Source organism: Periplaneta americana, chromosome 11, assembly GCF_040183065.1.
Source record: "Periplaneta americana isolate PAMFEO1 chromosome 11, P.americana_PAMFEO1_priV1, whole genome shotgun sequence".
NCBI lineage: Eukaryota > Metazoa > Arthropoda > Insecta > Blattodea > Blattidae > Periplaneta > Periplaneta americana.
The window spans coordinates 145,044,436-145,060,332 of NC_091127.1; the positions used below are offsets into that span (position 1 = coordinate 145,044,436).

The window sequence follows — 15,897 nt, forward strand, 5'->3', positions numbered from 1 at the left end:
ATGATATTTAAAATGTAAAAAAAGAACTCTGTTTCAGTTACAGACTCGTCTGACAACTTCGTTTCATATTGGTCTCAGTAAGGGAGGGAAGAAGATTTTACCTAATTTCCGAAATTCGTTTGAAAAAAATCTACCCTAGCACAAAAAGGGTGATAGATTGTTCAGGTTAGGCGAGAGCTTGCAAATTAGTTTTTGCGTCAATGCAACCCCGTTATGAAAAATGAAACTGACCAACTAGCAGTTAGTCTCTTTCACTGATATAATTCGAGCCTTCAGTTCAGAAGCACTCAATGTCAGCACCAGTCTTTTGTACATAAATTCCACTTAAAATGGAATATTTACTAAAATTAAAATGATCATTAATTGTTAATTTTGTATAAACTCCTAAAAGTCCTAAATTGGATTTTATAAAATCCTAAATCTCTCTTTTTTACCACCTAGAAATCTGTTCCATATTTATAACACATGCCTTTGTTAAAACTTTCTACGAAAATACAGATACACAAAATTACGTGCGATCGGTTACTTCTTTCCATATATTTACTTCGTCATCGACAATTGTTAGGTACAGAAAATGATACAAAATAGCTAAATATAGCAAGATGAAAAAAAAAAAACATATGAGAACAGGTAAGATTTAAATGTATATAGATGGTAGAATTTAGTAACTATTAAAGAATTAGCACTTCAAAAATTAAAATGAGCATTTTATACCACTTTCAAAGTTATAATTTAGCATTTTGTAGCGTTTTTGGATGGAATATTTTTGTGGAAAGTTTGGTGGTAGATATTCAATGCATTTTTATAGATTTTCAGTTAAAATTCTTGAAAATAATAAATACTGTCAGTACCCAAAAAGACTAGCCGTGTGGAGTTACGGTTAGCACGTCTGATCGTGAAAATAGCGGGTCCGGGTTCAAATGCTGACTGAAACAAGTTACTAGGTTGAGATTTTTTCCGGGGTTTTCCCTCAAGCCATGAAGAGCAAATGCTGGGTAACTTACAACGCTGGACTCTGGACTAATCTCGCTAGCATTATCACCTTCATTTCATTCATACGCTAGATAACTATAGAAGTCGATAAACAGTCGTAAAACAACTAAAAAAAAAAGACAGTTGTCGTAAAGGGGTCTGACGTTCTCAGTGGGGACAGGGGAAGGAAGGATGTTTAGGTAATAGTTAGTCTAGTGAGTTGCCCCACCCTTCCGTCGCCCTTCCTTCCACGGACAAATTTACCAGTCACTAACAGTAAGTAAAGGAACATTAAATTACAGTGAGATTTTAAACATCAAGAAACATCTTTAAGACCATTGTGTTGAATTCCGATAAGTCAATGTGTAAAATATGAAACTATTTAATGAGTGTATTTCCGTCAAATGACTTATCAATATTAAAACAATAACAAATAATTAGTACATCATATAAAATTTGCTAATGTTACATTTATGCTATATTGCAAACGTTTGCGTCAATCAATTGGCATCTTCAGGCAGTAATAAAATATCTCAATATACATTACAAACTTGTTCAGAATTAAAAACATAAATTAATAAACATGATAAAACATTTATAAATTAACAATAGTTGTGGTAATTAATATATTACACACGATTAAAGGCATCCAGTAAGGGATGAGTATTTCATTTAGTGATTTAGTTACAATTATGAACAGATTTTGTTAGCTTCATATTCATTCATTCATTTTTCATTCAGTCATTCATACATTCATTCGTTCGTTCGTTCATTCATTCATTCATTCGTTCGTTAATTCATTCATTCATTCATTCATTCATTCATTCTTCGTTAATTCATTCATTCAATTATTTATGTATTTATTTATTTATTTGTCTATAACAGAGCAAAGTCCCAATTACAATAGACAGTACAGATATTTACTTGGATATAACATGAAAAAAGAGATAAAACAGATACAAATGCGAGATACAAGTAAAAATACAATTGAAAAATGAGAAAAAACAGACAAATAGACATTACCTAAATAAAAGACACAGATATAGATATAAATGAAAAATACAAAATAAAAATAAATGAAAAATAGATAAATATAGATATCATGACCAAAAGATGTAAAATGTAGCTATAAATGGCAAATTACAGACTAACAAATAAAAATAGCAATATTATTTAAAATAAATTACTTTCAGTATATTAATAACAAAATGTTTATATTTCATGTAAGGAATGCTGAAATCTAGATCCCATGTTTTACATTTTTCATTGAATTCTGAACACATTTTTAATACTGGTGAATTTTTATGTGCTGAAGTATTTAGTTTTTTATAATATAACAATTGACGATTCTTAAATGTGATGTTCTAGCGTTAAGGTGGATTTGTGATAATATTTCGCTATTATCCAGTAGACCGTTCAAAATTTTATACAAAAAACGTTGCTCAGCAAGTAATCTAAGACTTGCAAGAGACATTAAATTAAATTCAGCAAGTAGATTGTAGTACGAAATTTTCTTATAGAAGGCCGAATATTTCTTTAAATAAATATATCTTGAGAATCGTTTTTGAATTTTTTTCAATTTGATTGCTATATAATTTACAAGTGGGTGACCAAATTACTGAGGCATATTCCAATTTAGCACGAACATGACAATTAAAAAGAAGTGATATCAAAAACGTGTTCAGAATTAAACAACGGTTGTAAATATTTTTTATTATTAAATTGTTAATTAAAATTTATATTTCTATTATTGCGTGCTATAATAATTAAAACAACTATTATTGCACATGGTGAAGAATTACACTCATATATCAATAAATTACCGGGTTTAAATTTCTATCAATAATCTAAATTCAATGTATTTTAAGGTTAGAGTTATACTGTGTGAATATTAAAGTGTTACCTTAAAATTTAAGGTTTATCATGTTTATCTAATTTATACGAGGGAAAGTCAAAAAGTAACTTTAATAATTGTTTCATTACTTTAATATGTACAATAAGACTACAAACACTTCATCACTATTCAACATAGTCCCATCTATGTTCAATGCAAGTATTCCTGTACACTATATTGAAAAGTGATGAAGTGTTTGTAGTCTTATTGTACATATTCAATTATTAAAACAATTATTAAGGTTACTTTCTGACTCTCCCTCGTATGTTTTTAATTCTGAATAGGGTAAACAAGGGTAAAAGGGTCACCAGATGAATCCGGTCAGTTTTGAAGACACCGCTCTGTAAGCTAAAGAACAAAGAATACTGGATTGTGCGCTAGCTAGCGTTGAAGTTGGGAACTTCTTCAATGCAGAAAGGCGGGAAAGCAATGTAACTGCATTGTTTTCGGTGCGGTGTTTGAATTAGAAAATTGCTATTGTAACGATAAGTAGCAATATTTTATTTAATTTCTTGAATTGTAGTGTTTATTTAATCTCCGTTTTACCAGTTATTATTGTGATACTTATATGATTTAGTAATTAAGTTGAAAGTGGACTCTTAAAGGACAGGTTACCCATATATTGAGCTTTTAAGATCAATCAGCATGGCAAACCTTATGATGCAAAATATTACTGCTGTTTGGGTGATTCGGGTCACTATTTTAAGGGTGAAAAGGGTCAGAATATTTTAAACTGATTTAATTGAAATAGGGTTTATATTTGTCCTAAATGGGGAAATACAGAAGGAAGACGCAATCTTCATGATTGGACGAGTATATGTAGAGGGCAATAAAAGCTTATCGTGAAGAACGAAGCCAGCGTCACGCTGCGGCGCTCTTCAATGTACCACATTATTACCTACAAAGAAGTCTGGAAAATGTAGTCGCCTAAACTTTCAGCTTGTGGGTTTGAACTGAATGTTAGATGTTCGAAAATGTGCCCATAATCATCATCATCATCATCATCGTCAGGAGATGAATCATCAGATGAATATGATACTACATGTGGTTTTTGCAATGTTAAATAGAGAGATCCTGTTGCTTTAAAGCTCGGAAACTGTGTACAATGCATGGGAAAGGGAAATGAGTGATACCACGAAAATTGTGTTGGAGCTGAGAGTAAGAAGAGATTTATTTGGGAAGATGTTTATTGAATAATTAAAACAGGACATTTGTTGCTTGTGATGAAGAATTAGTATTGAATATACAAGGTGAGCCATACGTATGTTTGGAAAACTTGTGAGCGTGCTCCTGGATAAAAAAAATAAGAACAATTCCTTACGAAAATTTGACGGAAATAGTTATTTTCGTTTACATAAGCATCTGATCATATTATTGTGTTGTTTTTGGTTTGATTTTGTACCAGTGTTTGTTTACAAACAACACAGTAACAAGACAGTAGTACATTGTTTTTTGTTTTGATTGGACGCGGTGGTCCAGTGCCTTGGCCACCCAGATCACCCGACTTCACCCCATTAGATTTTTACCTTTAGGGACACTTGAAGACTGTCGTCTATTCAACACCAGTGAATAATCCAGAGGAGCTATTGCAACTTGTTGAAAATGTATGCCAATTGATCAATGATGACAATACGGTGTTTGAGTGAACTCGCCAGTCGTGTGTACGTCGTGCTCAGGCATGTGTAACAATGGAGGGGGACACACTGAGCGCCTTTTGTAAACGTTAAATGACAAGTTTCTCAACATGTACTTGTCACACAACGAAAAAAGAAGAAAAAGAGAATATGACCATTTCTCCAATAAATAAGCATTTTCCGTCAAATTTTCATGTAAGGAATTGTTCTTATTTTTGATCCAGAAGCACGCTCACGCGTTTTCCAAACATACTTTTGACTCACTCTGTATAATTTGTCTGGATCTGAATCTTCATAAGCATTTTATTGTACAAGTTTACGAATAAAAATGAAAAGTAAGAATGTTTCCATTCGCCCTTATGATGACCCTATTCACCCTGGCTGCTTAGGGTGAAAAGGGTCATGCAGTACTTTGTTTAATTTCTAAATATGCTACATTGTTGCAGAGTTAATTCTAATATAGACATTTAAACGTGTAGCTAAAACTTCAATCTTTCTGACGAAGTATCACACTTTAGCTTTGGTGTTAAGTTATGTGAGCTATTAGAGTAAATATGAATTTTGACCCTATTCACCCTTGCTTACCCTATATCTGTAATAATGTTTTATTAATGCCTGAAGATGCCAATTGATTGGCGAAAACGTTTGCAACATAGCATAAATTATATAACATTAGCAAATTTTATATGAATTAATTATCTGTTATTGTTTTAATATTGATAATATGTCATTTGAATTATCAATATACTCATTAAATAATTTGATATCAAGAAACATGCTAGAAGTTATGGTGTAATTTTATCTCGAGCCATCCTTTTTTCTCAATCACAATCACTCGCTACCACATACAACTTGGTTGTGAGTGGACACCGGACCCAGTGTTGCCAACACACAAATTGTATTCCCGTCAGTCTAATACCTGGAAATCCGTCAGAATCCGTCAAACTTAAATAAAATTAATAAGATCCCATTAATCTCACTATATACAAATAAAAAGCAAATTTTAACACAGCTGACTTAATAATCTTGATTCAAATAAAAATAACATGGTACGGCACGCGCAGGGTTGTTCAGAGAAAAGATAAAATCCCCCCAAAAATTAAACAATTATAAATGACAGCAGCAAAAAGAAAGTCAAAAAGTGATGTAAATCGTGATTTCCGCCAGAAAATTCGTCATCCGTCAAAGCCATTCTTTTCCCATCCGCTACGTCGAAATTCCGTCAGTTTTGACCTAAAGAGATCGCACAGGCAGCCAATATTCTACACCAGCACCAGAGAGATTAGTTGAAAACTCGAGATAACGATACAGATAGCAAAGAGAATATCAGGTACGTCACATTCCTACGTTATACATACTGCAAAAGCTAACATGGGAGGTGACCAAACTATTTTAAAAAATGTAAGAATGTGTATGTGACGCGGCCTTTAGATGTTTATGATTTTTTTTTTTTTACAAAAACGTAAAAGTGTTTTATAAAATGTAATTTTGCTCTTATTTCGCAGAAACATAAACTCTTCGAATTTTGTACTCATTTTTTTTTTCATATAAATGTGTACTTGCTTTAATTTTAAAGAGAAGATTAATTTAAGGGTATATGTACGTGAACTACCACAATTATTATCAGATAATGCAGGCATAGATTTCTAAAATTTTATAAGGAAATGAACTCACAATTGCACAAAAATTACAAGATACCACAACAAGACTTACTAGAACTTAAATATCTGATAAAAGTGTAAAAAGGTTACTAATAATATTTTTAAGAATTCACTTTTTACTTTCAATTAAATTTTCAAAATTTGAAAATTTTCACACATATTATTTTATAACTCCACAACCATTAGAGATAGAATTCTGAAATTTTGTACACTGATTTAACATGAATTTATGCAAAAGGTAGACTACAATAATGCCCATTTCTTTGAAAATAGAAAAATTATGTCACAAAACATTATGTAAATTTTAATATATTTTATATAGAACAAATAAAAAATTAATTGTATTAAAATAAACAACTCTACATGTCTGAGAGTAGTCTACTTTTCAGAAATAAGTGTTTATTACATGCAGGAAAAATATTAAAGATATCAGAGAGACCATAACAACGTTATGGTTACCAAATGACGTAACTGCAGAATTCTTTTTCATACTCTGATAAAACTGGTTTGAAAAATATTATTAGTAAATCTTTTTATACTTTTATCACATATTTAAGTTCTAATAAGTCTTGTTGTGGTATCATGTAATTTTTGTCGAATTGTGAGTTCATTTTCTTATAAAATTTTAGAAATCTATAGCCTGCATTTTTTTTATAATATTTGTGGTCGTTCACGTACATATACCCTTAATTGTCAACAGAATCGCAGTAAGCCTACTCATGCCCACAAATGTAATCTTTTCTTGCTTAACCTTAAATGCGCCTACAGTATTTGCTTACCTTTATTTATACAATTATCACGTATACAAGTATTTATTCTCAATCACACTGGAGTCACAAGCCACAAATCACAAAAAACACTTCACCGTAACCTCAATCCAATTAGCTAATATGCCTGGGTAGTAAGTAATAAACTCAACCAGCACACGTATCACACAAGGAAGTCAAGTAGAGAAACGGAGGAAGTTCTCGTTTGGAAAAAACTCACCCAACCACCTTCCTACGAGGAAAAGTGGCGAATAACCTTCACACGGTATCTGGTGACTGAATATTTTTTTTTCCTTTATGGCAAGAACACATTGAGGAATACGATAAAGAACGGAAAGTCACATTTTATGCTTGCTAGAAAATACAGTTATAACTCAAATTTTGAACATACGAAAATTAAAATACCAGACGAATTGAAAGAAAATGAAAATAAAAAATCTCTAGAAACAATAACTTTAGGAAAAATTATCTCCATCACATGGCACCCCTACATCATATATACCCCAGATAGGTCGGCCTTAAAGGCTTTGACGTTAACACGTTTTGTCAGGTTTACTACGCTGCCATCTAGTTGTTACATAAGGCAGTCACGTCATAATTCCCATTTGAATTGCATTAGCAACTGTACTGCCATCTCGTGTTCGTTTACGGCGGACGGGTGGCGATCCTGGCGGTTGTTCTCTTCAAAATGCAAACGATGTTAACTTAGCGATGACCTATCTGTTACATATTATATGATCTAGGATGGCACTCAACAACTAGGGATAAATCTCTGGTGTTGGCAACACTGGCGACCTCAATGTGATGATAAACGACAGGTCATGTTCGTTCGTCTATCTGTCCGTATGTCAAATGTCATTCTAATATGTCGCTCTTATCCTTCTTCACGTCTTTCTTGTTGTCGCATAGAGTGTTGAATTCAGACCTTTCCCCACGGGGAGGTGGGGAGGATTTAAAATTAACGGCTAATTTAACTGCTTTCATAACAGGTCATGTAAAACTAAAAGAGTACTTCCAAAGATTTAAAATAACTGATAATCCGAATTGTTCATGTAAAAAAGATATAGGCCCTACAATCAGTAAATCACCTTTTGTGGGACTGTGAACTGCTACATCAGCTTCTTGTTTATGCGGATGACGTGAATATGTTAGGAGAAAATCCACAAACGATTAGGGAAAATACGGGAATTTTACTTGAAGCAAGTAAAGAGATAGGTTTGGAAGTAAATCCCGAAACGACAAAGTATATGATTATGTCTCGTGACGAGAATACTGTACGAAATGTAAATATACAAATTGGAAGTTTAGCCTTTGAAGAGGTGGAAAAATTCAAATATCTTGGAGCAACAGTAACAAATATAAATGATACTCGGGAGGAAATTAAACACAGAATAAATATGGGAAATGCATGTTATTATTAGGATGAGAAGTTTTATCATCTAGTCTGCTGTCAAAAAATCTGAAAGTTAGAATTTATAAAACAGTTATATTACCGGTTGTTCTGTATGGCTGTGAAACTTGGACTCTCATTTTGAGAGAGGAACAGAGATTAAGGGTGTTTGAGAATGAGGTTCTTAGGACAATATTTGGGGCTAAGAGGAATGAAGTTACAGAAGAATGGAGAAAGTTACACAACGCAGAGCTGCACGCATTGTATTCTTCACCTGACATAATTAGGAACATTAAATCCAGACGTTTGAGATGGGCAGGGTATGTAGCACGTATGGGCGAATCCAGAAATGCGTATAGAGTGTTAGTTGGGAGGCCGGAGGGAAAAAGACCTTTGGGGAGGCCGAGACGTAGATGGGAAGATAATATTAAAATGGATTTAATGGAGGTGGGATATAATGGTAGTGACTGGATTAATCTTGCTGAGGACAGGGACCAATGGCGGGCTTATGTGAGGGCGGCAATGAACCTCCGGGTTCCTTAAAAGCCAGTCAGTAAATAAGTAAGTAAGTAAGTGAACTGCTAAGTGCCAAAAGACAGGCTTTAAGGTGAGATGTACCTGCGTGGTCTAAGGCGTCATTCTTTGGGCTGGCTAGTTAAGGTCTTGAAACTTAAAGAATTTGGCGGTATTTTAGTCTTTTTAGAGGAATCTGTCCCTTAATCGATAGTCCACGTTGAACCTTACCAAGATTAGTATATGCATACCGCCGTTATAATGAAAATATTTTTAGGGTTGTAAAATTTTCTTGATTTGCGATACGAAATGCGGGATAGTTTCATGGTTATAGTCTTCATGTAGATTATTAAGAAATTTTCATATGCAGTTCAACTATACTTCGTTCCATAATGTCTGTCAGGATAAGTAAACATTGTCGGCAGAGGAGGTCTGAAGCGTTCTACCCCCCGCCCAACTTCAAGAGAAGCGTGGAATGAGACCTCTGCCATTGGTTGAATAGCAATTATACTTCTCTCCTCCTCTGCCGGCAATGTTTACTTATCCTGTCAGACATTATGGAACGAAGTATAGTGTACGGAACCTCGGTGCTCACACAGCATTGTAATCGGAAAATGCGGAGCTAACGAGTAAAAATATTCGGTCTAGGAAACCAGTGGGTGATCAATATCTGATCGTCTAGCCCTCGAAAGGTATACACCTAACATTTGAGTTGCATTAAAAAGTATTGGTTATTCAATCTATTACGTTGTTGTGATCAACTATCCGAAGACAGATTCGAAACTCATAAGTAGACTTCGAGATTTCTGACCCAATAGAGCAGTTTAGTGGGAAATCCGCACAACGGGGTACTGAGTATAGTGGTAAAGCGTACAGTGGGTGGGGGTACTGTAGAATGAATGCCAACAAATACGCAAAGGAAAACGCTCTGGATTTGAATGTTCTGACAAATAATTTGGTTTTCATACAAACCCATTTTTAAACTGTGTCTGAAACTATTACACGGTTACAAAAGTCAGAGTAAGAGATGCCGGAAGCCCTCAAATTAGTTGAGGAAATGAACAGAGAATTAATGAGACACCAAGTACACCGGTTACTGAACGTGTAAAACAGAAGTGGAAATCAATTTTATGTAAAAATAACGGATATGGAGCATTGTGTAATATAAACAGCAAATTAGCGGACATAGAGTCACCCGAGAAGAAGGACTGTCTCTTTTTTTTTATTGGGTTATTTTACGACGCTGTATCAATATCTAGGTTATTTAGCGTCTGAATGAAATGAAGGAAGATCATGTTGTGACAGATATTTCACCATGAAGATTTTAATTGAAAAGCACAGAGAATTTAATATTCCAACCCACTTAGCTTTTATTGATTTCATAAAAGCTTTTGATAGAGTTGATAGAAATAAACTTTTAGAGATTTTACTCTATGATAATGTGCCAAACCAAATCATTCTCTCCATTTATAATTTATATCAACAAAATGAAATTGCCATAAGAACTGAACGCGGAACTACTAGCTGGACTTCCATCAACCAAGGTGTTAGACAAGGGTGCGGTCTTTCCCCTCTGTTGTTTATTATATATATGAACCATATTTTATACATTTGGAGGCAAAGTCATCATGCTGGAATTCAAATTAATCGAAACACAGTTCTCGATACACTAATGTTTGCCGACGATCAGGTTATTATCGCTAAAACAGAGGATGCTTTACAAAGAGCCATTTATAATTTGCACATAATCGCCTCTGATTTCAATATGGAAATCTCAAAAGAGAAAACAAAAGTCATGGCATTTTCGGGAGAGAACCCAATTCCAAGTAAGATCATGATAAATAATACTTTAATTGAACGTGTTAATTCATTTAACTATTTAGGTTATAACCTCTCTTACATCACTGATGAAGATATGTCAAACAAAATATCTAAATTTATAAAAATCACTGGCGTAATTAACGCCGTCTTCAAATCCTCCCATGTTCAGAAACATACAAGGCTAAAGGTATATAAAACACTAGCTCGACCGGTCCTCACTTACGGTAGCGAGGCATGGACAATCAGAGAAGCTGATGAGCGAAGGCTGACGACAGCTGAAATGAGGTTCATGAGACGAACAGCGGGATGCTCTTTGCTGGAACACTGTAAAAATGTGGACATATTGCAGGAACTCAAAATGGATCCCATAATTAATTTTGTTCAACAATATCGACTTCAGTGGAAAAAACATGTCGAAAGGATGGATCGCACTAGATGGCCTAAACAGATTCTTACTTATGTACCAAGAGGAAAGAGGAAATTGGGAAGACCACGAAAGCGCTGGCATGAGACCGTAACAGATCCTGTAGGGTCTAATACGTGAGGGATATGATGATGATGATGATGATGATGATGATGATGATGATGATGATGATGATGATGATGAAATGAAGGCGATAATGCCGGTGAAATGAGTCCGGGGTCCAGCACCGAAAATTACCCAGCATTTGCTCGTATTTGGTTGAGGGAAAACACCGGAAAAAACCTCAACCAGGTAACTAGCCCCGACCGGGTTTCGAACCCGGGCCACCTGGGGGACTGTCTCTTAGAGACTGCAATGATGTTAGGTTTTTTTGTTTTGATCCTATAAAGTCATGCGACGTAGAGTGCATCTTTTCACAGTACAAACTGTGTTTGGTAGACAACTGAAAAAGATTTACGTTTGAGACACTGAAAATGTATCTTGTAGCACATAGCAATTCGGTACTGTCACTGCACTTCCTAAAGACGACCAATAGGATAAATGAAGAAATTAAAATTGCTACATGTTTATTTCCACCATTAACACTGTGTATAATTAAACACAAATGCTTATAAAAGACAGGCGAATAAATGCTTTTCACATTCTTTTGACATTGTCATTGTGTAATGTACTGTCCGTTACTCAGGAGAAGACGAGGGGCAAGAATGTGACCTTCTTGACTATCGCTGTTGATTATTATAAACATCGCTCAGATAAGCATCCCAGTAGCCAGGTTATTACTCGTGCAGGAAACATGAGTAACAATGTGTATGGAAATTAAAGCTAAGTTGAACAGAAGGAGACCTAATGTTTCCGCTTACTACATTACAAATATTGACGTGTTGTCGTACGTTATCTGTTCACATCCCTTCCTCTTCAGTCCGCTCTCGTCTTCTCCTGAGTCACCGACAGTATATTTACTTTCAGAATGTCCATATGTGTGTGTTTCCCCATACTACCGTACTCTATTCTAAATAGCAACGTTGTTACCTGAACACATCTCTACCTTTCACTACCTGCAGCGAGTCAACAACCTATAGTACAAGCACAGTAAACTTATTGTATCGGGTCCAAAGTCTCGAAGCCTGGTCATCACACTCATCACACATGAGCCAACTAAGCCAGGAGATAGTGGGGTAGAGTGAGCCTTTCCCTCTCCACTGCATACATCGCTGACTGGTAGCAGATTACACTAATCAGACTTCAGAATCTATCAAATTAATTGCAATTAAGCCAAGTTAATATGCACAAAATTTGATTAAATTGGTTCACACACATAATTAAGTTCTTATTGTTGAAATCAAAACTATGATGGCACAAATTATTTGTGCAGAAAACAATGGTTAATTTTAGTGACACCTACAGCCCGTCAAGAGCCTAGACCGACCAGCCGGCTGCTGGCCTCACGCCCACATGCCGAAGCAGAGGTGGACGATCATCCAACCAGAATGGAGGTATCGTGTGGTTAGCACGATGATCCCCCCAGCCGGATTTCGCTACCTATCGTAGCTCCCCAAGTGCATCACGATGCTGGGTGGGCACCGGTCCCATACACTGGCCGAAATTTCATGAGGAAATTTCTTCCCCCATGAGGACTCGAACCAGGGCGCATTCCGTAACGCGAGTCCTAGGCAGGATGCCTTAGACCACGACGCCACGGCGCGGGACTTTGGTGACATATTTATTTAAATTAAATGTTAAACTGAAAAACACTATAGCATACATTGAACATAAACACCGGTACTGACTTGGAGTGTGTATTAAAGATTCAAACCAGAGTATAGCTTTGCTGACACCCTATATTTTATACTAAGCATCATTGTCCACAAACACTTCAGCGATTGTGACCCTGTGACCCCAAAAATATGTGACACTGAATTCATAGAGCCAGCCGAGTCTCGAGTTAACAAATCAGTTATGCAGTCTGAATTCTTCAAGTGCTGCAATGACAACGAAATGGAGCTGATGTTGAGCTGCTATCTTTGATTAATTATTATTGACATTTGTTTGTTGGTCGGAGAGCGGATTGTACTCTATTAGATAATTTAACAATATTTTCTTTAAGTCCGTCATAAACTTATCTTATATAATAATGTGATATTTTTATTTCATACTACTTGATGAAAGTTTTCGGTTTTGTAAACCATCTTCAGATCACTGTTACCTGTATTGAACTGTTATATGATGTGCAATGGGTTACATTAACCATATTGCATTAAAATCTACACTGATAATAAATCTGTAGCCGAAATGTTTCTGGTAATTTTCGATTTTCCAAAAATAATTGGTCCTAACATATATAATTAACCACCCTAAAACCGAAAATCGCTTTTTTGAAATTTTTGTTCGTATGTCTGTCTGTCTGGATGTTTGTTACCTTTACACGCGATAATGGCTGAACGGATTTAGATGAAAATTGGAATATAAATTAAGTTCGATGTAACTTAGATTTTAGGCTATATGGCATTCAAAATACGTTATTTAAAAGGGGTGTTATAAGGGGGGCCTGAATTAAATAAATCAAAATATGTCGCTTATTATTGATTTTTGTGAAAAATGTTACATAACAAACATTTCTTTAAAAATCATTTCCGATATGTTTTATTCTTTGAAAAATTTTGATAGGACTGATATTTCATGAGATAAATGAGTTTTAAAATTAAAATAACTGTCATCTAAGGCGGTGTAATGAAATAAAAAACAAATGACTTTGTCTATAAGGGGCCTTGGATAACAACAATCGAAAGCTATGAAACATAGCCTACAGAGAATGTTTCTGTGTTTGTATGAAGTAATATCGGAAGCTAATTAACCGATTTGTATAATTAATTATAATTTCACCATTGGAAAGTGTAGTTTCTCTGGATGGACATAATGCTATAATGTTATTACAGTAACGTCTAAGTGAATTGAGGACAGGTAAGATTAAAATAGCTTCTTATGTACAGAAAACTTGATAGGCTATTCTGTATATTCGTTTCCTATATTTCTTAAAATAATGTTTATCTCAGACAATTAACGAACAACGAGAGTGTATTGATTTAGTATGCAGTAATAATATGTTAGCTTAGCATTCCATTATTTTATAATCCAAATTTTAACTATGCTCAATTGAATCGTGTTAAAATACATACGCATTAAATGCAATGCAAAAAAATTGGGTAATGAGCCAAGCAGATTATGTTGCGTTGTTGTAAAAGTTGTTCCTCCTGAGATTCAAGAGCCCCCATAACAAATTAAAATACTTACTTATCGGAGTATATCCGTTATCAACAAACTTTTAAGGTAAGCAAGCCCTCCCTATACCACCCATGTTAAATTATGATATTTCTGGTGCACTTTATTCTGGATGTATCTGAGATATAAACTCAAAATTTTGAGGGGTTATTTAATATACATTTATCTTGAATAATACGAACCAGTTTCGATCAACTGTTATTAGTTTTTTAATTATTAATATTTTTCTAAATGTTTAATTTTATGTCTAAAATTTGTAATTCAAAATTTGAAAACTCAGGTTCTAAGTAATTTACAACAAATTCCGTTCATATTATTATTAGTTATGGTCTTCTTAATGTCCAGTCCAAATTTCATGCATTTATCTTTAGTGGTGTTGATGCAACATGCACCAACGTTACAAAAAATGTACAATTGAGAAAAATGGATTTAAAGTTTTGACAAATATTCTCATACCTGAGTGCATTGCTAGAACATTCCAGCACCATAATCTGAATCTTCTGTGTCCTCACGGCTTCTCTTCTTGTTCCTCTTCAATTTTCTTCCCTTTTTTGCCATTTCTTCCATTACCATTTCTGCTTTTTTGATGCGAAGAGAGTGTAATTCCTTCAAGATGGTTATGGTGTTGAAGCCTGGTTCAATCCCCAACTTTTGTAGGACTTTCATTCTTCCAATATTTCCATCATTGAATGATATGATGGCATCTGTTAGTCCTAATCTAAGTGTATTGACACTAACAAAGACTGTTTTGGGGATCCTGCACCACAGAACATGGTTGAATGCTTCGTTTGTATTTTGAGTCTTGCCATGCAAACATTTTTTTAGCAACTCTGGATGTGACAAGTCTCTATATATTGGTTTTATGGCAAGCATAACAGATTATGGTAAACCATGGTGTTTATAATCGGGTTCCTTTCTATTATATTTACACCATGAATTGTCACCTTTAGGACACAGGCCATGTTGGGGATCATCGTCAGTGGAGAGTTCGTGAAAATATGTAGCCCATACTGCACTCCTCATATCCTGTAGACTATGCAAATTATTTCTTATGGCTTGGCCATAGTAATTTTGTAATTTATCTATCATGCCATCTGTAAGTCTCTTTGATCCCCCAACACCTTTGCCATCTGAAAGCTTCTTTCCCACTAAATTTTTCTTGAGTTTGCGAAGCCTGGAACCCATACGCTTTTGTACATGTCCAATGCATTCCAGTTTCTCCACAGTACAATCGTCCCCATATGGTTTACTTTCCACAACTTTTACAAACCCCTTACTGTCTCCATCACCTAAGTACTACTTGTATTTCACACCACGAGTCTGGTTGGAACGTTGAAAAATACGTACAGCTCCCTCTGCCTCCATACCACCACTGCTTCCATCGAAATTCTTTACACAGCCTTCATGAGCCCCTGACTTTTTGCATGTATGACAATATTTTGATAGCAATTCTGAATCTAAAACTTTGCCTGTATCAACTGATGTAGCTACCACAACTCCATGGTTTGACGTGTGGCCTCTCTTATGCCATGTCCCATCTATTGC

At 34.8% G+C, this 15,897-nt stretch overlaps 1 protein-coding gene across 9 annotated transcripts in view; it reads right to left on the reverse strand.

Moving 5' to 3' along the window:
- Positions 1-15,897, reverse strand: part of LOC138709419 (lactosylceramide 4-alpha-galactosyltransferase-like) — a 227,267-nt gene that overhangs the window by 56,538 nt on the left and 154,832 nt on the right. Inside the window, exon 1 of one of the 9 annotated variants that reach the window (XM_069840163.1) lies at positions 6,941-7,102. The exons of the other annotated variants lie outside the window; for them this stretch is intronic. The gene's annotated coding sequence lies outside the window, so the exon portion shown is untranslated. Of the gene's footprint in view, positions 1-6,940; positions 7,103-15,897 lie in introns of those variants that run through there. 9 annotated transcript variants of the gene reach the window in all.